The 26,795-nt window shown below is 38.9% G+C and overlaps 1 protein-coding gene across 3 annotated transcripts in view; it reads right to left on the reverse strand.

Annotated features, from left to right (window-relative positions):
* Window positions 1–26,795, reverse strand: part of TIAM2 (TIAM Rac1 associated GEF 2) — a 185,049-nt gene that overhangs the window by 147,704 nt on the left and 10,550 nt on the right. For all 3 annotated transcript variants that reach the window (XR_011854100.1, XM_072141075.1, XM_072141076.1), the window contains exon 2: window positions 3,625–3,703. The gene's annotated coding sequence lies outside the window, so the exon portion shown is untranslated. The remainder of the gene's footprint in view (window positions 1–3,624; window positions 3,704–26,795) is intronic.

Genomic DNA, 26,795 nt, shown 5'->3' on the forward strand with positions numbered 1-26,795 from the left:
TATATAATAAACACAATAAGCTAACAAAAAGAACAAAATACATACAACAATCCGCCATATAATATAAAATTAATACCATATAATATATACAGCGTGCCGCCATATACCATATAATACATACAGCGTGCAGCCATATACCATATAATACATACAGCGTGCAGCCATATACCATATAATAGTCTCATATAGAGGAAGGATGCTGCGGGCACAGCCAGCAAAGTCAGCGGGTGGCTGTCAGTCAGAGGGAACAGTAGGTGGGTATAAGCGGAGGTAGTCGCTTGTATCACTGTGGTTGTGCACGAACTTCCAAAGATAAATCAGCATAATCCATAGGGCTTTGCGGCACTGTGTGTCCCCCCTGTGTACCTTCCACATGAACTTTGATTAAAGAAGTTTACTTTCACGCTTGGTGAGTGCCACTTCGTTTTCTACTTTTATGGAATATACCATATAATACATACAGCGTGCTGTCATATACCATATAATACATACAGGGTGCCGCCATATACCATATAATACATACAGGGTGCCCCCATATACCATATAATACATACAGAGGGCCGCCGTATACCATATAATACATACAGCGTGCCGCTATATAGTATATTTTACATGGTGGCATGCTGAATGTACACACACACATACTGAGTATACATACAGCAAATACACATTTATAAACAGTATATACACCAAATATACACACACATACATATACCACATACAAATTTATATATACACACACACACACACATCTATACATACATTCATACATACACATATAATACACATACATACATAGAAGTTACCTTACCTTTTTTCTTCTTCCATCGTCGGGCTTGTCTGACGGTGTGGGGGGGGGGGCTTTGCCGGGGAGGTGGGAATCAGTCCCGGGGGAAAGGGGGGAATCGGAGCCGGGGGGGATCAGTGCGGGGGGTGGGGAAATGGTGTGCACTTTGGACTGGGGCAGGTACCTTTGCCGGGCGGGTGGATGTGCAGGCCGGCGGGCCGCGAGAGAAAGTGCCGGGCGGCCGGTGGTTGTGATGAGGGGACCACGTGGGGAAGTGCAGGCTGGCGGGATCGTGGATAATAAGGGCGGGCAGCGATGGGAAGTGCTGACGGGTGGATGTGATGGGCAGTCCGCTGGGGAGTGTGCCGGCCAGTGGGCGTGTTGATGTGATGGGCTGGCTGCGAGTGGAAGTGCCGGTGAGCGGGTGGAAGCGATGGGCGGGATGCAGGGCGAAGTGCCGTCGGGTGGTTGTGATAGGCGTGCCGTGGGGGAGTGTGCCGGCCAGCGGGCGTGTTCATGTGATGGGCTGGCCGCGTAGGGAAGTGACAGCAGGCTGGTGGGTGTGATTGGCGGGTTATGGGCGAGTCTGCCCGCCAGCGGGCGGGTTGATGTAAGGGGCAGGTCCATGTGCTGGCCGACGGAGGAGCGGGGGACGTGCTGGCCGGAGCACATGCCGGCGGGCGGGAGCCCGACGCCGCCCCCTTGTCTAGCAGGAGGCGCGCCGCCTGAGGCGAGAATCTCAACTCGCCTCATGGCAGGTGCGCCCCTGTGTGTGCCCCAGTTTTGTGTCGCGGCTGCACTGTGTCTGACAAGACAGAAAAAATCTTCACCAAAAGGGGCATCTTTCTGCTTAGTCGGAGTTTGCACCACATTCTGCAGCATGAACTAAGTGCACCAATAAGTGTGTAGAGGGCACCAGATTAATGAAGAACATGCGCCAAATTTTGATTAACCTGTTGCACTGTGTACACTTCACAGGCAAACTGCACATAGTACATTGCACTAGTTTTGATAATTGTGGTCCATTATGTCTAGAAGACTTCATCAATGACCAATTATGTAAATGCATATGCCATAAATGTCTCTTAAAAAAGTATAAATTCCTCATAGTTATTTCTTTTCCATTTGCCAAAACCACTATGGAGGAGTTTCTCATACTCTGACTACTGCTGCTAATGTGAGCTGCACCAGCTTCATGTCTGACTTTGCACATTTTTTTTAGCGCACACTGCTTGCACATGTATTTATAAAGCTGCACTATACCCGATGTGACACAAAATTCTGCACTGAAAGGGCAGTGTCATGCAGTGTCCAACAGAATTGTGTTGAATGCTCTATGTTAACAGTGCAGCAGAAAAAATTTGGTGCACACTGTCAGAGCAGTGCAGGGAGCGCCAGATTCATGGTGAACGTGCGCCACAATTCGTGAATCTGGCAAACTGTTTTTGCTAAATGTGGGCCATTGTGTTTTGCAATAGAGAAATTAATAAACTTATGATGGCATTTTAGTTTTTCCTATGAGCAAGATTTAGCCATTTCTCAAAAAAAAAAAAAAAAAAAGACAATAGGAGCAGTACCCCTATAAAGTGGCAACCTGACTCTGAGGAGAAGAATTCCAGGACCACCACTTGTGTCTAGCATACAGCTTTATTGCCTACAACAGGAAGGGTTAGCCCCTTATTGTTTGACATGTCTGTAACTTGTGCTCACACATTGCCCGGCTTTGTATATAGAACATAATACACACATTCCTTCCACAACTCAGCTACATTGGGGGTTTCTTCTCATTTATTTTTTGCTGCAAAAGTCTCATGTCTTGCACTTATCACTGTACTGCAGATACAGCGTTAGCATAGATATAATAAAGCATCTCTGAACGTAGCCTCCCTTAAATTTTAATGTACACAGAATGTCTATATCATAGTTAATACTACAGGGTTAATAAAATGTTTTACTAAATAAATTGTTGATTGTTTCAGATTTTGTACTCCCTTTAGAACACCATTGGCACGGCAATTATTATTTATATAAACTACAGCTAGATACTGACAGATGCCCAGTCACACAATGCTCGCCTCTGGATATCTAGTGGTATTACCGGAGGTGAAATGATATTCTATCTATCCAAGTCACAGAGCAGCTACTGCTGGTAATGCCATCAACAACTCCCAGCATCTCATAGCTCATGCTGAAAACACATTCAGCTCACATGGGAAAAACAGCAAGTCCTGACTTTACTGCCCAAGCTATATTTTATTGCCTGTACATGTACAAGCGAAAGGGGCGCAAACTCTATGCTTTATTCTTTCACCGAGGACACTAGCATGTTCATCAGGTCCTCTTTAACTACAAAATCTCTTAAGGGGACTACAAAATTTCTTAAGGGGACTATGTTGAAGCAGTAGACTGTCTTGGCTTGAGAAGACCAGTGTTATTCAAAACAATATGCATGACTACTATCATTAGACAAATCTTATAATTTTCTCAATTTTTATTATCTTTCTTTTAAAACTTTGCTTTTCTTCCCATAAGAGAGCTATAAATGGAGACAAAACTCCAAAAACTCAATCAATCTGGTCAATTACAACCTGAAGTTTGCAAGGTGTCAATGTATATTTTCCACCCCAGGAATGCCTTCACCTAACCTGCTAAATTCCTTCATATGCATCAGGACCTTACAACGTATGAAATATGATTTCAATCAGTAAAACATTGAATATTTTCTAGTCTCATTACTATCCTCACAGCAGTACTAACCTCACACCACAATAAACTATGCAAAATAAGTTAAAATAAGTTAAAAGCAACTATTGAGAATAAAAATCATGTATACTTACAGGCTGTAGCCTCCTCTTCCAAAGGGCACAGCATGTTGAATTTCAGCATGTAGTCTCCACAAGCTCTTCACGTCTAAGCCTGGAAAACAAGGAGATGCCTTTCATAATAAAGAAAGAGGGAAGCACATTAGTAGCAGATGCTGATTCAAAGGAGGTCACTAAGGGTCTCCAGGGTTTTTAAGCTTCAATTGGAAAGTTTGAGGACCACAGAATTTGGTGGAGCCAAAAACAAAACAATGTTCAACCAATTCATTTAACCCTTTAAAGTTAGAACTCAATGTTAATAGTAAACTATTTTCATTGACCCCAATATCCAACAGTATTGACAAAGTATTTATCGATGCTCATAGAGACATAGAAACACATGATTATTATATTCAATCATGTAATTTAAAAAAAGGGATTTACACTCTCATTTTAAATCAAATATGTTTGTTAAGGCTTTTTTTATGAATAAGTATGTACAAAAAATATACTGTACACAACCAGTAAATTTCTATGCCCAGCTAGGCTTGAATGATAGACAGAAGAAGGAAAAATATACATGTGTCACGGGTGCCCCTCCGACCCATGTCCCGGGTCGCAGGCACACCCGTGTGCCTCCATGTGCCCTAGCCTCACACTCACCTCTCCTGGCTCCAGTGGCGATCCCCGCAATGTGGTGTGGACATTCCTGTGTCCTAGGGCGCGTGCTGGCTCTGGAAAAATTTAAAGGGCTCTGGTGAAAGCCGGGTACCACTTAGACTCCAGTCCCAGGTGTCGGCTTACGTCATCGCCCGTGGTTTTACAGAGGATCCACTACCATCGATCCTGACAGCCTGCAAGGCTGTTTCTATAATACTTTTAGTGAGTTTTAAACATCTGAATACTAAAACATAAGAAACTAGTTGTTTTTAATCAAAAAAGCTACAATAGAAGACAGAGCTTTCCAAGTGGTTAAGAGGAGGAATGTGCAGTGGGCGACACCTCAACAACCTAAAGAGGAATTTCATACAGTAAGTTAAAATGGCCATAATTTAGGAGGTAGAACAGCAGTCAAGTTAGCTAATACAAATTGGGGCACATTTACTAAGAACAGTGTAGTCTGTACTATGTGTAGTTTGCCTGTGAAGTATGCAGGGTGCGCCAGATTCAGGATTTCTGGCACACGTTCTTCGTGAATCTGGCGCCCCCTACAATGCTCTGTGCGGTACATTTTTTTTGGCACACCTTTAACATTGGGCATTCAACACTATTTTTTTTGGACTTTGCATGTTAAATCTGGTGCACGGTCTGACTGAGCACTGGAACGTCCCCCTAATTTGTGTAGCACAGTGCCTAGTGCAACCGCAACAAAAATGTGGTGCAGTTTGCACCTAAAAGAACGTGCAAAGTCCGACAGAAAACTGTCACACAGCCCTTAGTAAATGTGCCCCATTGAATTGTGGTAGCTTGCATTTTTGTGCAATATACCTCATTCATAGAAGCTCCTCTTGATGTCACTCAGCAACAAAAATCCAAAGTTAACCTTACATGGAGTCCACCAGCTTCCAAATCACCCACAGATATAAAACACTATTGTATAAGATTTCCAGATAGCTTTCTTGAAAAAATTCAGTTTTCTGTCTTTATGTAACTTAACGTCTTAAGCTGCTGCTTATATAGTACATGACCAACAAAATAATTGTTATTTCTTGAAATATAATGGTGCAATTGTTTATTTTGGTTCAGCGATGACTAGGGTCATTCTTCCCTCATGTGGAGCCATCTATGAAATGTACCATCCTTTATGGACTGAAGTGTGGCGAGTGTACGTCTGCCCAGGACACCAACATTCCAATACAATGGTCAATTTATCCTCCATTCACTGAAGAAAGAAGAAAAAAGACTTGCCAGAACTGAAAACAACAGGCTTGGCATGCAAGCAGTCGAGAGACAAAGCCAAGCTATCCAGATGGCCAATGCAAAGATTGTTTATTGTTGATAACTATTCAGCACCTGCAAGTGGTTGCTATTTCTTATTTATGCTTTGGATGAAGAACCTTAGCACTGAGATAATCAACGTGGAGTTCTCTGTACTGTACTTGGTATGCCTCATTCAGCACGCCTCTCAGATTATATACTGTTATACATGAGCAATCCCAAATGCTTGTCCATTTATTCTGACATCATAGCTCAGTGAGTCATGGTAAATGACTGCAGTGTGACATCCAATTCATTCTACCCCACGCTAATGGCTGGAGAACTGACAAGCATCTAAGTCCTGGACCCCCCCACCGCTTTGTCTGGATATTTTTATGTATGTCTAGGATCTATTTTGAGGACAACAGAGAATGTTAACAATGTGCTTGAAGGATTTGTCCAGAAACCTAAGTTGTTTCTGTTTTTTTAATAAAAGCAATAATAAGGCCTCTAATGGAAGTCTGTGAAGCGCATCATTTATGGGATTATGAGCTTTTTAATAAGGACTAGTATATATGACAGTGGTATGAAAGTGGTGGGGGCGCCACATAGTCATCATGTGGTGCCCCCTTAGTCATCAAGCTGTGGCACCTACTCATCTTTCCATCTTACACTTCTATTCCTAGCAATGGAGATCTGGCTCAGCCGGGCTAAACACTGATATTCCTCCCACTCTCCCACTAACACCCAGTTGTTAATTGTTACATTACAATGGTAGATTGCATTTCCATGAGGATTAACAGAGTAAGGGGATAATGCTGCACAACATGTGTTTCCTCATTATTATCTTATGACAAATCCTAGAACCTCTACAATCGACATGACAAGATGGTGGCATATCTCTAAAATGTTAACAGATCATCAGGATGTTTGCAGCAGGAGAAGTTGTTTGAGGTGACGTTTTCCAAAACAAATCTTTAATAGTAGATGTTATACGGGGATTCTGAACATTTAGAAATAAAGCTTTTGAGTCAGGAAATAATAAAAAGGAATTTAGCAATTTAGACCTTGTTTCTATTGTGCTTCACATTTTCGTTCTCAGCATAAAGTCAGCCATGGAAATAAAAGACGTGTTCATGTTTGTTGCCATGGCTATGGCCAAGGACAAAAGTATGTTACTGCTGCAACTGTATTTGTTATATAGGTTTCTTACTAAAATATCTACAGCTTAGGTCAAAAGTGAGGAAGAAGCAACAGCTTCACACGACCGCAGTGAGGGCCATGATCTGGCCATACCATTTTTGGCCAGATCACGGCTCCCATTGAGGTCTATAGCATCCGGTTATGGTGAATGAGCCTGGCAGCCGCTCGTATTTCAACGGAAAGCAGCCCTCTCTACCCCTCCCTTCTTTATCCCACCTTACACGGGATCCGGGATTAATACATTTTATCAATAAGAGTTTCTCCTCAATGTGAAAGTCATTTGAGTCAATCACATGTGAATCTTTTTACAGATCAGTATTGTAGAGTTATCAGTGCACCAGTTTATTGACATACAATATATGAAGTAATCGCAATTACTTGCAAAACGCATCAATGGGACACAACCAGTTGCAGAGTGGCATTCCTTCTCCACACCCGAACGAGCCATGGCACTATGATAAATTCCCCCTCGTGTTTGATTCTTTAATGTCCTATTCTTGGAATGCACATGCTATTTATATAAATCTGACCAGATTTTATTTGACTGAAAAATCTGAGACGGTCCTGTAAAAAGTTTTTTAAGCAAAATATACATTAAAATATTTACCATTTTCTACAGTTGGGGTGGGGAATTAATTTTCCCATGGGGCCACAGGAGACAGTGGAATGATTTGAGAGGGCCAGACTAATATACTATTATAGTTCTACTCAATACCTAATGCCCCCCCATTATGCCCCCATTCATAATGCCCCCTCTCATTATGCCCCCTTTTATAATGCTTCTATTTATAGTGCCCTTTTATAACACCCTTTCATTATGTCCCCTTTTATAATAATTGCACCCTCTCCTGATGCCCTCCGTTTGCAAAAAACCCACAATACTTAGCTTTTTGGTGGCAGCTCTCCATGATGCCGAAGTAAGGCGCCCATCGCTGGTGATGTAGTGGCATCATTACGTTGCCGGCGCTGGGAGTGGTGTTGTCCTAAGTGGCAGAACAGGAAGTATATTACTCCCTGCTCTGCCACTTCATGAACAGCAGTCAGCTGCACTTCCACTGCCCCATGCACTGCCACTGGCCCTACTATTTCCGCCTGAATGCCCGTGTAGGCTGCTCCAAAATACTCAGTGGCTATTTTTAATATTTTGGTCAATATTTGGCATCGTCAAAACCATAAATGTAGCTGCTGCAAAATAGTGAAAGTGAACTTCACATTAATTTAGTGACGTCTGAAAACAAGATGTACAGGAAAGTGGTGTCAGCTCTGTACTGTATGTGTGCTGATCTCTCCATTTATTCTGCATTTTCAGCTCAGCAAGCTTCTAATCTGAAGGAGGAAGGTTAATCACTTGCTTTTATCCAAAGGCACCTCAGACGTTTAGTTAATAATAGGACCAGCTAGGAACACTAATGTGTGCTCAGACATAAAAGAAAAATGAATAACAGAGTTCAGGGAAGGAACTGTACTTGTTCTGAGCAACAGCTGGGAAACTTCAAATGTATTTTGTATGCTCAGCCTCTTCTCTTTTTCGCCGAAAAACAAAGCAATTTTCCATCTTGCTATGCCATAAACACTGTACCCAGTATGCCGCCTTTCATTCACTGGCAATCATGTATGCATGAAAAGCAGTATACATCAGGGCAACTTGACATACGGAACAAAGGGATCCCTGGACACATTGATCTCAGTGAGATTTCAAGGACAACAATCAACTGTACATTAAGGATGACATTTTCGTAAATGTGTTAAATGCCACCGTGTTAAAGTCCTTTAAGCATGTACTTCATAAGCTTTACTGGTGGCAGCGGTAGCAGTCTCAACATCAAAGCACTTATGTGTTAAGAACAAGATGATTATGACTGGTCTGAAGGTACATCATTTTAAATATCCGTCTATAAATGCTGGGATTACACAGGACTAATATTGTCACTTTATATAAATGATGCCTATTGATTATTATAATTAAAAGCATAAGCATTAAAGAAGTTCTTTACCTAAATATATTTCTTAAAGAGTAGAATTTAGTACAACTTAAACCGTTACTGTTAACATATTTTTTAAGTGTATTGTTCAGTTTAATATATGAAACTTATTATATGACCGTAATTAATCTTTTCGGTTGAAAATTCCTCCACTTACCAGCCCCTTTGCATAAAGCGGTTTTCTCAAGAACAAAAGTTAGGCCCTATCCACAAATATTTAGGACACATTTAAACGACCTTGCCCCTTTTTGGTTTTTCATTTCCATTTTTTACTCCCCACCTTCAAAAATCTATAACTTTTTTATTTTTACATGTTAAGAGCTCTGTGAGGACTTGTTTTCTGCGTAATAAATTGCACTTCATAGTGACGATATTTATTATTCCATGCCGTGTACTGGGAAGCAGGAAAATAATTCCAAATGCAGTGAAAATGCATTTGCAGCGTTTTATGGGCTTGGATTTTACTACAGTATGACAGTACACTCACCGGCCACTTTATTAGGTACACCATGCTAGTAACGGGTTGGACCCCCTTTTGCCTTCAGAACTGCCTCAATTCTTCGTGGCATAGATTCAACAAGGTGCTGGAACCATTCCTCAGAGATTTTGGTCCATATTGACATGATGGCAACACACAGTTGCCGCAGATTTGTCGGCTGCACATCCATGATGCGAATCTCCCGTTCCACTGCAGGAGATTGTCTTGACCATGTCTACATACCTAAATGCCCGCCATGTGATTGGCTGATTAGAAATTAAGTGTTAACGAGCAGTTGGACAGGTGTACCTAATAAAGTGGCCGATGAGTGTATATGCGGATTTTCCAACTCAATCATTACTCATTCATGTGAAAATCGCACATTGTAATGAAATGGATAAAACGAGACAGCCTCGTTCATGGCGACTGATTGCCGCTCCCCGATAACATCACGCCGATGCTCTGCCATCTTTTTAAAGCCGTAGGCAGCTAGCACCGATCGTGGGTGTTACCGGTAAGTCTTTGCTGCAATATGCAACCAGGCGCGCCCTCTCCATAGCCGGTAAGGGGTTAAGGGGCCAAAGCTATAGCCTCACAGTTGTCCCCTGTGACGTGATGCTCATAGCAATTTACTTTGCAGAAAACTGCAGCTCTTATTGGGACTCTAACAGCAGGGTTTGCATACCACTATTACCATACAAGTGCATACAAGTATTTCAACATTGGTGTAAAGAGCCAATATTTTGGGGTTTCTAAGCCTGCTTTCTGGCACAAAGTACCTGAAAAAAGTCCCTATAGTTTAAATGTGACCTGCAGATATATATCCTGTGCACAATGCCTTTTATCCCATATTAGGCATGCCGTAACATTTGGTGACAGACTCCTTTTTAGAGGCATTGGCCTTTAATTCAACTGGTACAATTAATGACAATAGTTTTAGACAATATGAAACAGGCTTTATAATAAATTTGACATTTTATGACTAAAGGTTATGTGAAGGGTAGTGACAGCAAAAAGCTGCTGACTTCAAATAAGCATTATGTTAGGCAATTGCTATCTTATGTATTTTTAGTATTGTATAGAGTTTGATTTATATTGTTTCTCTCCAAATTAAAACCAGATACATGGATACTGTACACTCTTCAGATACAGAAAGACTGGTACTCTATGTGCATTCCTGATCCTCCCCATGGAACAAATTAACATGCAGCACACTTTCTGCACCCTTTAGGTCATATATTCTCTTTATAACAAGAGAGTCTATATCCAGCACAGACTGATTCTGTTTTGGTTTCCATAGATAGTTCTTAGTCTACCAAAATAACAGTTTACAGTAGGAGTCTATGTCAATGGGTGGAGATTTGTAGGCTACATTCATTCACGCAGCAGCTATGGAAGAAGGATGATTTCTTCAAGTTATTCAAAGTGTTTGACTCTCCCAGTAAATCAATGTGATTTATTTAACCCTTTGTCATAAACCCCTGGAAATTCTGTAGTTTATGTGCTATTGATATATTTCTGTTTATATTTAGTTTTGCTCTAAGAGGCATTTATTTTTCACACTTTCCTTGCATACATCAGGATCATATGGTTTCCCATCTACATGCATATAAGCTATCATCATTAACAGATGAGGAAGCAAAATGATCAAAAGATTTAAGAATACAGTTAGCTATCACCACATTCAAGTACTTTGAGAATGAAAGAGAAGTGACATTCTAGTGAAATAAAACCAGAAATTTCTGAGTACAAACATAGGTGTCACCAAGAAAAGCTTTTGCACTGAGGAGACTCATAATGAGCACCAATCTTTCTGTAGATTCAGTCTCATGGAACAATAAGAGTTTGATGATCAGCTGCTGATGATACCATGCTGTGACTTCCTGCTGGGTTAGAGGTAGACAGAGCTGCTACATTTATTTTCTGTGCTGTGTGGCAAGGAACGCTGTGAAGTATCATAATGAAGTATCATAAAGCAAAATTTGAGACCTGTTTAAGAGTACAATAAATTATTTTCTGGCAGCACTGTTCTTTGCTTACAACCCATTTGATAATGCTAAAAGAGGAGTGGAAATTGAATTAATATAATTTAATTAGAATCAAAAAATAAATGCACAAAGCAAGTCCATAGATAACTAAGATATAATACAGATCATGGGATATTTATTATGTTAAATGTACCAGACTTCCGTCTTAATTTACACACAAAGCTATCATACGTACAGTGTGCCTCGTGTGTTTTAGACATTGTGGGAGGTAGGAAATTTTTCCAGCAGTGGTGCAAAGCACGAGCATGTGATGTCATCCCAGCCCCTCCCACATTCAATATATCTAGAGGTTCCAGCCACCGGATAGATCTAGCAGCCAGCGTGCGATGGAACAGTCCTACACCAGGTCCTGTCTAGCATAGAATTGCGCTATAACCTGCGGCAGTTTCTGTTAGTATACAGGCATGTGGCAAGAACATTGCCTGGTAAGGTCCCCTTCATGCAAATCCTTGCTTACTTGGCATAAAGGTGAAAATAGTAGATAATAGAAAATTGGCATACAATCTGCGATAATTCAGGACCTCCCTCCCTGTTTGTATGTCTCACTAGACAAAGCATGTGGCTTAGAGTAAAAGGTATGTGGCTTAAAATATGACAAATTGTGACACCAGTAAGTCAGAAAAGGGCTCAATAATAGCAAGATATGCCATCATCATGTGAACCAGTTACTTAGCAAGGTCCATGTTGTCTGGTAAATGTTGTGCATCTTTCTACATCTTTGATTAAAAATATCTTTTATGGAAGCCTGTATTTTGACAGTGCAATGTGTTGTGCCAGCATTTCATACTTTGCTATGTCCGTTCCAAATCTAGATTTTAGTTAGCCAATTTTAACAATTGCATAATAAATTTGTAAAATTATATAAGATAAACTATGAAAACCATATACTGTATATATCATACCTCAATAAGGGTTTTCACTGCTATTGAGATGGATTTATCCGTGGCAAAAGGAAATACTGGAATTTCTCCATGTTTAGCATGAGATCATAGCTATTTGAGCACTTCCAGCTTCAAGGAATGCGACAGCAAATACTACTTCTGCTTGATATGTTTCAGGCAACCTTCCATATAAGGTGAAAAACTTGAAATGTGGCCTATGAAATATTATTGTTTCTTAGTCTCTGGTTAAGAAAAAATGATAGAAACTGTGTATAAAAATAACAACAAGCTTTTATAATGTGCTTTTCCAAATAAAAACACCTTTATAATTTCATAGATTGTAAACTCTTATGAGTAGAGACCTCATTCCTATTGTTCCATCTGATTATGTTATTGCTCTGTAATGTCTTATTTTGTCTGTGTATGTATACGCCATGATCTATAAAGGTTTTTAATGGAAACCTGATATTATTAAAACAAGGTTCTCTATTAGATACTGTGGGCACATGCTATCTGAAGTAGTAACAGAGCACAACAATGCTTCGATGTTTCCACAAATTATTCTTTTTCCAGTAATTTTATATTCATATTTTTTTTTGTTCAAAAGATGTGTATGTACATGAATTTAAAAATTGGGCAATTGGATGTTTGTGTTTACTGCATTAAAATAATACATTTGAGACCATGCTCCCTTTTACCAAGGCCATTCCCTTTTCATACAAGTTGGAAAACCCTTATTAAATGTGTCCCAAGACATGGGAACCAAAGGCTAGTTCTCACTTCTGCTTCTCCACCCCTATATACATCTACTCTTGCTAGAATGCATATGGTTGTTAGTCCTATATTTATTCTCACTGACATCACTTTTATGAAATGAAAATAAGACTAAAATGGAAACATGAGCAGATCATTTATTTATACCTCTCCCTAATGTATACAAACACATATGCAAAGCATTACATGTACATATACTTGTAGAATGCATATATTTATACATCTCCCCCGTGAGTTCTGTTTCATCTGTTCTCCAGCCTGCTCATAAGAACAGGACCATGTGGCTCTTCTCCATTAGTGTATGACCATTATTGTTGCAGTCAGGGCTTGTCTTGTGTTATTTATATTCAGTCCTTTAGTAAACCTCCCACCCATTCTGGATTTAGCAGAACAGTACCAGAATTTAGGGTCTGTCCTGGATATCAATTCTGTGTGATGTGTAACACACCACCTCTCCATCATTCTGCTTCTGCCAGTGCTGTGTACTCTGTACATTATATACTATATCCACATATTAGAGTAGCTAGTTATGTCCAGATATTGTCCAGAGTTAAAATGGTCTTAAAAGATATAAGAACCTTAGATATTCTCAATTGTTAGTTAAAGTTGTAAACGTTAGTTAAAGTTGTAAAGGTTTTAGCACTCAAGTCTGGATGAGAACAAAATAACTCACCACTCGTGACATAATATTTGGCAGTATTCTGTACAAAGAAAGCAATGCGCATGTAAGGGACTTATGACCCAAGATAAATATAGAACCTCAATGCCACTAGGATTTCTTTATGTTTTGCACTATAGACACATTTTTATGTATGTGCTTACATTTTTTTATTGTTATTGATTAATTAAATCTAACATCACATGGTTTGAAATATGTTGATCAGTTACAGTTAGATTAATATTTTGTATTTGCTTGATACCTTCTACATTTTGCTTGTGCAGGTAGCGTGCTGCTTCTCAGGTCATTCATAGATCTGACTACAGTTATAAATATTCCACTTTCACACATCCAGTATTTGAAAACCAACACTGGAAATGGAACATAAACATAGTAAAGTTATAAAGGAAAGATCAGAATCTCTTCCATGATTTAGATCTACTAATGGTTTTGGATGATGTTGCTAAAACTGTGCCATTCCTGATCACGTGAAAGTGGCTTTAAAGGGCTTTGCCCATGCAAGAAAGTTCTCAAATGTTAATCCCCTAGTGATGTTTACACAATAAATATCATTTTTAACCGCTTCCTTTAAAATTTTACTCCGTTTTATTGCTGTTTTAGCTTCTATCACTCAGTGATGGCAGTGTAAAATTCAAAAGTTTAGGCGAGGACTCTCTAAGCAGACACCTATGTGCTATGAAATGCTTTGTGCTGACACTGTGCTGAGATGATCAGGGTACAGGTTTATCTACACTTTTATTTAGTTTCTGAACATCCTACTAGTATGTTCATCTTACTAGACATAGAAAAAGAGACATTTGTGCGAGTCTTTTCATGTTTTAACGGACTTTTGGACTTGTTTGAATTATGTTAGAGGTTGATATATCAGGGTTTTTGTGGCTTTTTATTAAAATAGTTGGACTGGAGTTTATTTGTGACTTTTTATGGCTTTGCACCATAATTGCAACTTTTCATAAGTTCACGTCAGGATTTGAAAGATATATCAGGCACAACTCTGAAGAATTCTTGTGCTGCTAGTTTTGCTAGCCAAGTGCAAAAGTCACAAATTTAGGTGGAAATATATCAAATGTGCCCAAAAAAGTCACAAAAATAAAAGAAATAAAGGAGAAAATTCTAAGATAAATGATGCTCAATGACACACTGAGCTCTGCTACCTCACCTAATCAATAAAACACAGAGTCAACTCTGCTTATCTTGTTTGCAGCTTGTAGAGGAAGTCTCTACACATTGCTGCTTGCTGGTGGATGGACACATAAAAGCAGAATTAATTACAAGGGACAAGAGAAGCGATAACAATGCTCATCACAAGCACTTATGCCGATTGCAAAAGACAAAAATGATGTAATTGACAACGTTAACAGAGCATTACTTTATATGCAATTTTTAAAGTATGTTTTAAGTATGTGTAGTCAAAGACAAAGCTCTAGCCCTAGGGGGTGAGATATAGCAGAACAGGTAAAAAAATATTTCCTCTGTTCATAAAACAAATGGGGAAATTCATAAAACCATCTAAAAGAAAATCAGTATTTCTTGCTTAATACAACAAATTACAGCCCAGCTTTCACATTTGAGCTGCACTTAAAGAACTGAAAATGGTGCTATGATTGGTTCCTTTGGGAAAGAAAGTTTCAGAAATCTGCCCCAAGAAAAACACCTGAATCTTATAATAAATTGTATGTAAGCCGATTACCAGACTAGGACATAGATCTTATTGTATAGCTAATATTTTGTGCCAAAACATGTCACTGGTCACAGGAACAATAGAATTCACAGAAAGCCAATATGATTAGACATCCTTTCCCCACCATACTGTCTTTCCTTTATATCACATTCCAAGGAAATACATTTTCCCCACAACTTCCCTTGTGTCTGCAGGCTCTACCTGCACTGATATGCTACTAAATATCTGTTCACACCATAATTTGCCCAATATATATGCAACTTTATTCCCATGTTGTTGCAAGTGTCTGCAAGTCTGCTAAAATCCTCTTATAAGAGAAAAGTGGCTCTAAGTTTTCTATACAGATAAAGAAACACATACTGGCATGGTAAATTTTCTCAGCATGGCCTTTGCCAATAGAAATTAATAGGCACATCAGCCATAACCAGAGCTGAGCCAAACTCTGATGTGAACAGAGCCTATCCATGCCAATCATTGTTGTAAAATGGAAAGACAAAAACAGCATCCAAAGCAGTGTTTCATGTGTTTTAATGTAAAAAATATCAAAGTTATTTGTATGCCGTTCTTATTTGGTTAAAATGAGACTTGTCTTGCTATTGTATCATTTTTGCTTCAAAGCAATTTAGCAAATTCCTCTGTGAGTCTGTTGTGTTCACGATTTCCATCTAAAATATTTATTGGACAACTCATTTAAAATTCTGTTCAATTCTGCCAAGATTCAGATAGTTTAGCATGTTAATCACACTCTGTCTGGCAGGAGGAACAAAATTATATAGAATTTAGTCAGGCCGTTTTAGGTGCCTGTTTGGCTTTTTCAGAGAGCAGGGAGGTTCAGAGGTCGCACTAACATTTTTCCCAAAGGGTAAAAATACTCCTCTTACTATTTTTGAGGAGTATTTTTAGCCGAGGAGGAGTATGAAAATTTCGGTAATGCATATAACTAAATAATATATAATAGCCGTATATAATGTTAATAGACGCTATTTATATATACATTAAAAAAAGTCTCTGCACGCGCACAATGGCAACGCATAGCACACACTCACCCAGCACACACTCAGACAGCGCAGAGCGCACACTCAGACAGCGCATAGCACGCACTCACACACACTCAGACAGCGCACACTCACACAGCGCACACTCACACAGCGCACACTCACACAGCACACACTCACACAGCACACACTCACACAGCACACACTCACACAGCGCACACTCACACAGCGCACACTCACACAGCGCACACTCACACAGCGCACACTCACACAGCGCACACTCACACAGCGCACATTCACACAGCGCACAGCGCGCACACACACTCAGACAACGCACAGCGCACACTCACACACTCAGACAGCGCACACTCACACAGTGCACACTCACCCGGCACTTCTCTCAGGTCCCGCCGTGATCACATAACCGCTGGCCGCTGCTGCGGGCATTGAGAGCTGGAGCAGCAGCATCGCGGCCCACATGTCTCCCCCGGGGTGGGCGCTCACATATCCCACAGATCTCCGCATCCTGCTGAGTGGCCCGGCTTAGCAGGCTGAGCGCGGAATAATTGCCAAGCATTAAACAAATCATAAACACATAAGGGATCGCCGCGTCCAAAAATGCCCGATCTATCAAAATATAATAACGGTTTTTCACTGCGTTTAACCCCGTAGTGGAAATAGCGGCCAAAGTCGAAAATGGCACTTTTTTGCCATTTAAAAATTTTTTTAAATTCTATAAAAAGTGATCAAAAGGTCATACAGTCCTAAAAATGATAACATTGTAAACGTCATCAAAAGCCACAAAAAAAGACACCTCCCAAAGCTCCGTACACCAAAGTATAAAAATGTTATTAGCGCCAGAAGATGGCAAAATAAAAAATAAAAATTTGTACAGGAGGTTTTAATTTTTGTAAATGTATGAAAACATTATAAAACCTATACAAATTTGGTATCTCCGTAATCATACCGACCCAAAGAATAAAGTAGACATGTCATTTGGGGCATACAGTGAAATGCGTTTTTTTTACCAATTTCACTGCATTTGGAATTTTTTTCCCTCTTCCCAGAACATGGCATGGAATATTAAATACCCCATTTTGAAGTATAATTTGTTACGCAGAAAATAAGACATAACACAGCTCTGTACATGGAAAAATAAAAAAATTATAGATCTTTGAAGGTGGGGAAGGAAAAATGAAAACGCAAAAACGAGGGCTGTGGCGGGAAGTGGTTAAGCTTCTTATGCCCTTGTTTTTAAGAAAAAACACATGGGTTTATGGCATAACGCCACTTCAGATTTTGGTGCAATTTCTTGAACCTGAAGCGGCTCCAGCTGGAAGGATACTTTAAATCCTTGCTTTATGTTTCCCCTTTCTTTTGAATCCACTTCTTGCTTTGGATTTTTTTAAAATGTAGCCGTTTACTTTATTGATAGACATTTTCTTCTCAGTGAATAGATGATTAACATTGTAAAATGGAGTACAAATCAAATGCATGTACAACTTAAAGTGGCTTAAGTAAATGCAAAGGAATTAGTCAAGGGATAATGACAGACAGCAATTAGCCAAAAAGATTGATGTTAATGAAAGATGAAAAATTTACATATGAAATACAAATTATTAGTCTTCTATAGTACAGCATTTACAATCAAGATGTATGTCATTAGACAGATTTGTCAGAAGCACTGCTTGAAAATACTAAGAAAGATAGCACTCAGTACAGTAAATATCCTTTCAGAGGGGAACAATACGGTAGCCGTATTCATTCTCTTAAATGTTTGCTCTTAAATGTTGATATAAATTTGTTGAAAATTTTTTAATTGATTTTGAATCTCAAAAAGACTGAAAGATAAATCTAGAGTTAGTTCCAAGATCATATTGCATCTGTATTACCTTAAAAGTTGTAAGGGGGCTATAAATACCAGCTACAACAAAAATAAAAAATACTGTTAGGTGGCCGAGGAGTATGCAGGTATTAATATAGATGCAAACAATTACTTTAAGGTAACATTGTTCTGGTTGGCTGAATGAGAGGTTTCTTTGGTGGCTTTTTAATATTTATTCATTTTTTAAACACTGAAATCTTGCAGTTTTTATACTGATCATCCACAACTATGCTTATGCACACCTATAGTTCTGGGGTTCTAAGCTTCTAAAATTCTAAGCTGTTTTTCAATATTTCGAAAGTAGCAGCTCAGATAAAATAGCTAACTTCATAATTATGGAAAACAAATATAAACAAAAAGAACATACAATAATTATACATATTTACAAGGAATCTGCCAACAAAATCAAGCATGATAAACCAGGGACACTTACTCATAGAAGCAGACATGAGGACTGTGGTAATCCTCTTATATGTGTTACCCACAGGCTCCTTCTGGAATCAACTTTTAAGATGTTAGCAGAGCTCCTCCATGTTGCAGATGCAAAGGCTGTTACACTTTGCAGGAGCACTTCCCCCTCCCACTGTGTGCTGAAACTTCCTGTGCGGCAGTGAGATTACATCAGGCAGAGGGAAAGTGAGACAGGGAAACAGCCTGTGAAGCCAGAGCATGGCTCATTTTAAAAGTTTAGAACATTTTAGATGGACAGAGTCTATGGGTAACAAATATAAGAAGATTACCACAGTCGTGGTGCCTAGACCTATGAGTAAGTGTCCCTGGATTATCATGTTTGATTTTGATGGTGAATGTAGTTTTTAAAATGTAATTATTTGCCTTTGATTAACCCCTTCCTGCATTTGAACACTCCTGAATGTCCTGTATCAGTAGAGGGTGCATGAAGAGAGCTCACAGGCTGAGCCCTCTTCTTGCTCACCATGTTTTTGCTGCATAATGCTGTTTTGTCGCCAATACCATTTAAATGCAGCCGGCAAAGGTGCCCAGGACATTTATCTTGGTTGTGATCATTGCACCCTGTGAGGTCATCAGGGTTTGATGATCGATCTCCATGACAGCAGGGTATTTGTGTTAAATAGTGCAGTGATGCACTGCATAATATTAAACATATATTTGAGCTTGGAACTTAAAATATCTGAAATGGTAACTAGCCCTAAATAAAACTTCCCATGACTTATTTTTATTTTTTCGGTAACTTCAAGAATATGAAGCGGTTTGATTTATATTTAAGCCTTTCAGGTCAAAATAAGCTCTATGTGACCATGATATGTTTAACCCAATGGATATGCATTTCTAGATGAGGTGGGTATATCTGTATAAATGAGCAGGGTGATAAACCTCTCAGTTGCATTTTCCATTAAACAATAAAATGACCTTCCTAGCAGTTAAAGGGAACCTGTCATCAGAAATTGGCCTTATAAACCACTACCAGTATGTTGTCAAGCCGCTGAACAGCTTCTATATGATGTTTCTTTCATGGTCTGGTGTTGTGGCATCACCCATAAAATCAACTTTGAGATGTAAATTGGTTTTATGGTTTTATGAAGCCGGAGGTTTGTTCTTAAGTTGAATTTGTATGTAAGTCGAAACTGTATATTTTATAATTGATATTTTATAATAGATTCAGACAAAAACATTTTTGGCCCCAGTGACATTTGGAGTTTAAACATTTTTTGCTGTAATGGGACCAAGGATTATCAATAAATCTTCATTACAGACATCTTACAGATGATTATTGCAATGTGGGACTATAGTAAAGCATTCAGAGAGCTTCACCAGAGGTTAGAGGGGTCTGTCTGTAACTATGGGTTGTCTGTAAGTCGGGTGTCCTTAATTAGGGGGGAACGCCTGTAATTATGGTGCTGCATCCAGTGACATCACTGATCAAATGTCCTGAAGTCTGAAGTATGATGTCAGTCAAATGAGAAGTGGTGTGCAGAGGCAGGGAGGCCCGTTAAACTCTCCGCCTCCCTGACTTTATGCAAGCAATTTCTGATGACAGGTTTCCTTTAAACAAATGGTTGTACTATTTATACAGTATTTATAAGGTTATGTATTATATACACATGTTATCTATTTGTTTTTGGCTAATAAAGGCTGCTATGGCCAATTTAAGTCATGTAGCTTTTGTCTTTATTTGGGGTACGAGTTATAAAAGGTATGGTGGTAGATATTCAGATATTCTCAGATCATGAGGAATAGCACTGGGTTCTGGTGGTGTGATATAGAGGAAAAGTATGCAAGGGGGTCCATGAATTTTACAAGAACCACCTTAACTGCATGGAAATGCTTAGAGTTTAGCCATCCCAATGTGCTATACACTGTAACGTATGACTTAATGACTAATAGAACTGTTTAAGGACTATTTTATCACAATACTGGTAGTCAGTGGTAAAATTCACATTGACAGGCCTACAGAAAACAACACAATCTACTTGCAGAGTGTGGAAGTTATGTTGGTTGTGAGGGATGCTGTTTGGTTGACATAAATGGCAGTCAAAGTGGAAAATACCCCTCATATGCCATGATCACATTTAATAATGGTCTGTTTTCATAGTTTTCTCTATTGTGTAAATCGGTAGAGACCCAATGCTTATGACTCCCATTTACTAAGCAGGTTTATTGTACCCAAATCTACCATAAAGGCTCTGTCATCTCTTCTGACATTTATGTTTTAGCAAATTCCTGCGTTGTGCTATTCCTCCATTTTCATACTACAAATGTATGAACTTATTAACAACTTGTTTTATTCTTTCCTCATCCAGTTGTTACCATATTAATAATAATAATATTATAATAATATTTCCAAACTCACCCTTAGACACAAGAGCGTGGAAGCAAAATGGTAGTGCATAGTTTAGGGCTTTGTATAAATCTCAAGTTATTGCATTACCAGCCGGGCTAGAAAGGATTAATATAAATAACTAATAATGCTCTAGCATGTGGGAGTCTGAACATAATCTCAGGTAGTCAAGGAGATGAAGGTCTACCATTCAGAGATTTTACCGGTACACTTCCAGTTAAATGTATGTACACTATAGAAATCAATGAAAAGAAAGCTTCATATACAGGGTGTAACAAAAAGGTTGGGACAGTGGAATATCTTGCCACTATGTAAAACATGCCACCGTCTATTCAAAGCAATTAAAGCCAAAAAGAGAACCAGGACTATACACTTGGTACTCCCATGAGCAGCAAACTCTGAATTGAGCCCCAATTAGGGAAAGGACGTCACCTTACCTCTGTTTGTGAGATAGGGGCGGGTACCAGAAGTGAGACAGCATCCGTCATCTATTCATGATATACCCAAATGACAGGAACATGTAAGATGAGAATACACCTTTAAACTTAAAAGTGTCTAAAACGGCTGATAAATGTGGCACAAAGACATGTTAGCCAATTTTCTGGTGTAAAAAACCCTGAGTACTATGGGAGCCAAATTCCTTTTGAGCAGTGATGGTGAACCTTTTGAGCTCGGTGTGTCAAAATCCATTAAAAAAAAAAAGCATAACTTGGGTGGTCTAAAGGCAAGTATTAAAACCTAACGTTTAATGGATTGATACAAAAGTACAGATTACTCAACCCCAAAAAGGCAAGCAAATATATCCATGAGTGGAAATTGCCCGGGATATCCAGGTCATCACACCAATCTCTGTACCCACTGATTTTTATAATAGCATTTTAGTTATAGCCATAAATAAATCTTATTTTCAGACACAACTGCAGCAATAATAAAACAACTGCGGTCAACTACAACCACCTGGAGCCTAAAAGGGCAACCAGTTTAGCCAAAAGCAGTAAGTTCTGATAATGACAGTAATGTGGTATAACCAACCAGCAGAGTGAGAAAATAAGTAAAAAACAGGGTAGGTTTCACCTATTGTTGCTTGGATGTAGTCTGGGTTGCTACCCACAGGACCTTTCATCACCTCACTTATATGGAGATTCTGGAGCCATACTACACAAATTTAGGGTTACTTTTTTCTATCCGCCACAGTTGCGGAAATATCAGTCCCAGTATCTGTCTATTCAAATCTGTGTTCTGTCGGAGGGGAGGTGCTGCGCCTGGATCTGCAGGCGTGTGTAATGCCAATATTCTCTCATACTGTCCAATAAGCAGCAGGCAATGACAGCAGTTACTATGAACAATAGTGAGCGGTGATTTCTGTATGCTCATCTAGAGGCTGTGTCCACACACATTCCACTAATATTCTGTTCACATTGCGTTTACACCACAATGTTACGAAATAGTGATGTAAATTGAATGTACACGCAATGTGAATGCAAACGCATTGTGATGCAATGTAAATGCAAATATGATAACAAGAAGTATATGTGATCTGAACGCAGATGAAATATAAACTCAAACCCCCTGTTACTGTAAACAAAAAACTTGATGTAAACATATTTAGATTACATTTATGCAAACATGTCATTTACATGGTGTTGCCACTTATATCACTTTGCATTTACGGTTGCGGTTATGTGGTGTTTTCTTTTTCATGGAGCTTGTGTTTATGAGCTGTTTGTGTTGTGTTTATGTGATGCTTGTGTTTACGCGGCGGTTGCATCGTGTTTACACTTACTCGGTACTTGCATCTCCTTTACACTTCTCAGTCACGTGGCGCTGGCATTTTTTGTGGCATTTGGGTTGCATTTGCGCTTACGTGGCATTTCCTTGGCTGTGCATTGCATTGCATTAGTGGCGTTTGCATCGCATTTAAATTTATGTGGCATTTTTGGCACGCTTATCTGGTGTTTGCATCGCTTTTATATTGCATTAGCATTTACATTTTGTGTGCTTTTTATGTGGCACTTGCGTCACGTTAACGTTGAATTTGCATCACGCTTATGTTGCATTTTCATGGCATTTGCGCTTACATGTTATCATAGCGTTTACATGGCTTTTAAGCGGCATTTACATGGCGTTTCGTGTGGTTTCTTTATACATTTACATGATGTTTATACTGCATATGCGTTTATATTGCACTTGCATCATGTTTGAGTTTATATTTACATTTACGTGGCATTTGCACCACGTTTGTGTTTACATTGTGTTTACATGCCATATACAATGCGGTTTCATTTACATGGAGCTTCCACTGCACTCACGTTTCCATAGCATTTGCATTGTAATTTGTAACATTGTGTAAAAAAGGTGTTAACTCAATGTTAACTGGATATTAGTAGGATGTTGACACAATGTATAAACACAACATCTAGATGACACTGCCACTGATTGGGAAGTATGATAGAAGATTAGCATAACACACGCCTCCATCTCCAGCCCCAACTCCTCGTCTCACGACAGAACGCAGATCACAATGGTCAAAAACCAATACATGTGCGAGGTGATGAAAGGTTCCCTTTAAGTGTTGAAACTTTGAATTTACAGTATGTCAAAGTAGTGTCTTGTTTTCAGTTTAGAAACCTGAGCAGCATTTTGCAGTTGTGAAAAGATCTATTTTCTTTTGCTATTCTTTTAGGTCTCATTTCCCCTACTTAATATAGCAGCACTTATTACTCTGCTTCTTGGAATTCGAGAGACTATTTAGGATTATTCTGACACTTTATGCTAACATTGTTGCTATGCAACCCTGTAGCAAGTAGACTGGATTGTAACACTATCACTTTTCTTACAAAGATCTGTAATTAAAACACGTTAGGTATTTAGTAGACAAAACTTGATGAATGCTTTAATTTAGCCTCGGCATTGTCCAGACGCACCATGGGCGCGCACCATGTGATTCTCATTTAAACTTTGTCAGAGAAAAGAAAGTCTGCAGGGCTTTGACTAGCAAGTCAGGATTTCAGGCTGGCCAACATATTTTGCCTTAAAAAAACATTCTTGATAAATCCTGGAACATTGCAGTAAGTAACAGTGTAAGACCTTGCAGAAACACGTGATTCATGTTATAATAATATACATATGTTCAGCTCTGGGTTGAAGCTTTGGCTGATAGATGTTATGGAATTTTAATAACAGGCACACTTTTCCAGAGCTATTTTACACGCCCAGTAGTGATGTTTCTCTGTGTGGTTAGGCTAAGTTACTTTTCAGTCTGACTCTTTTTGCTATGAACTGAAAAAAAAAGAATGCAAAAATTAGACAAAGTTGTCAAAATATTTGCAAGGGATACCTAAAATACCATCAATAGAAGCTTAACTGTTTTTTCCTCTCTTGTTAGTTCTAATTCACATGACTATAATGGGGGCCGTGATCTGACCGCACATTGATGTTTATGGTACCCAGTCGGTGAGTAGACAGAGTTGCACCTTTTTTAATGGAGAGGGGAGGGGCAGAAGAGCGCTCACTCCCCTTCCCTTCTCCACCAGGCCCTGTTCTCTGCTAGAATACAGTCCGGGCAAGCAAACGACCATGTAAACATAGGCTTGTAAGTTTTAAATTGGAACTAATTTATGCAGGAAAAATCTGCAGGATCAAAAACCTGGTGAATATATTTAGTATACAGGGAACTAGATTTGAGCAAATATCTCTGCACAGGAGCTCATTAAATAGGGCTTTGGTATTCCTGGTCAATTCAAAAGACCCACACATTTCTTCAAGTAAACCATTCATCATCTTTTGCCTTGCCCAATGTGAAAAAAGGTCAAAATCATAACACAATCCCGACACATATAGTATCACCGCATCCATAATTACCTGTAGAATAAAAACAAATCTTTATTGAACCCGCACGATGAACGCCGTAAAAAAAAAAAAACACCAACAATTTTGATTTTTATCGCACAAAAATGCAATAAAAACTGATCAAAAAAACACATCTGCTCCAGAGTGATATTGGTGCAAAGTACTACAAGTTCACAAAAAAACAAGCCACCAACATGCTCCGTAGACAAAAAAATAAAAGTGTTATGCCACCTGGAAGACGGTGATGCAAAACTATTTTTCCCCATATTAAGTTTTATGTATAATAAATTTAGTAAAACGTCAAAAGAACATCTAAGTATGGTATCCACATCATCGTACTGACGCATAGAATTGAAATAAAATGTTTAATAGGCCATATAGTGAACACAAAAAAAAATAAAGTAAAATAATCAATTACTAATTACATAATTGATGCTTTTCTACTTTTCCAGCCCCAGAAATAGTTAGTATGTTACCAATAATAGGGCATACCAACCCCAAAATGATATCACTAGAAAATACATCTCAACCCGCAAAAAAAATTGCCCACACATGGCCCCACTAATAGAAAAACTTAAATTGTGTAGCCTACAAAATGGCGGCAATGTCTATAGGACAAAATTGGAAGCTGCATGGCGCTCCTTCCCTTCTGCGTCTCACTGTGTGCCCATACACCAAGTAATGTCCACATGTAGGGGGTCTCTGTACTCAGAAGAAATTGTATAACAATTTTTTTTATTGGTTTTCTCTTTTTATATTTTTGAAATGTTTGAATTTTCAAAAATGATCCCAAAAATTTCAATTTAAAAATTTTGGAAAAAAAAAAGGATAAAATCTGTTCTATATGTAAGCTGTTTAACGTCATATAAGAATAAAAGGTCTTGAAAAAAATAATGAAAAAATGAAGTTGAAGAATGGGAAATGTTAGTAAGTAACTTTGAATGGTAAAACTATTCGTCTTAAAAGCAGATAATTTCACATTTTGAAAATAACAAATTTCTCAAAAAATGTAGCAAATTTTTACATACATAACATACAGGCACTTATTTACTAACGGTCCAGCAGATCACACTTTTGACGGCTTTTAGAAATTTTGGGGATTTTCGCCGCATGGTCTGATTCGGACTGAGAGCAAGACATGCATTTACATATACCGGGAACAAGAAGGTGAACTGAGCGGGGAAGGGACAGATGCAGGAAATCAGGCACGCAATCTTTGTGAATCACGGCAAAGTTCATTCTCGACGGACAACGCACAGCGGGGATATCGCGCAGGAGCGGGTAAGTAAATGTGCCCCACAAACTGGCTACATCTTGTAGGGGTTAATGAACAGTCAAAAATCCTTAAAGCGTTACTCATAATGATTTTTTACCAATTTGTAATATGTGTTTCTCCTTTAAAAAAAAAATAAAAAGAACAATGCCCATATTGTGTTCCTAGTCCCTTTCTTTCCAAAGTTATAACATTTTCTGTTCTGAAGTTGCTTGTCAAAAACTTTCTTAAAGGCAAATTAAAGAAAGCTCTCTAATTTAATCCCTTAGTCATGTTTACACAATAAAGATAATTTTAACCCCCTTACTTTGCAATTTTACTGTTTTATTGCTGTTTTAGCTCCTATGATGGTTATTGTAAAATTCCAGTGTGTGGATGGGGACTCTCTAGGCAGACACTTCATGATTACTCTAGTGCTATGAGATGCTGTGAGCTGACAATATGTTTAGATTACCAGGGTACAGGGTTTATCTACAATTTCATTTAGCATCTGAACATGGTACTAGTTAGTATCTGACACATAGAAAAAGAGATGAGACAGATGAGAGATGATGAGATCCATGAGATGGATGTAAACACAATGGCAATCTCTGCTCTGCTAACTTACCTACAAGGCACACAGAGTCAGCACTGCTATATTCCTCTCTTCCAGATAAAAGCCTTAACTGTCTGTAGCTTGTACAGTAAGTTTCTGCACACAACTGCTTGCCAGCAGGAAGTGTCTGTGTCTGAGCTGGTCTTGTA

Source organism: Engystomops pustulosus, chromosome 3 (genome assembly GCF_040894005.1).
Source record: "Engystomops pustulosus chromosome 3, aEngPut4.maternal, whole genome shotgun sequence".
NCBI lineage: Eukaryota > Metazoa > Chordata > Amphibia > Anura > Leptodactylidae > Engystomops > Engystomops pustulosus.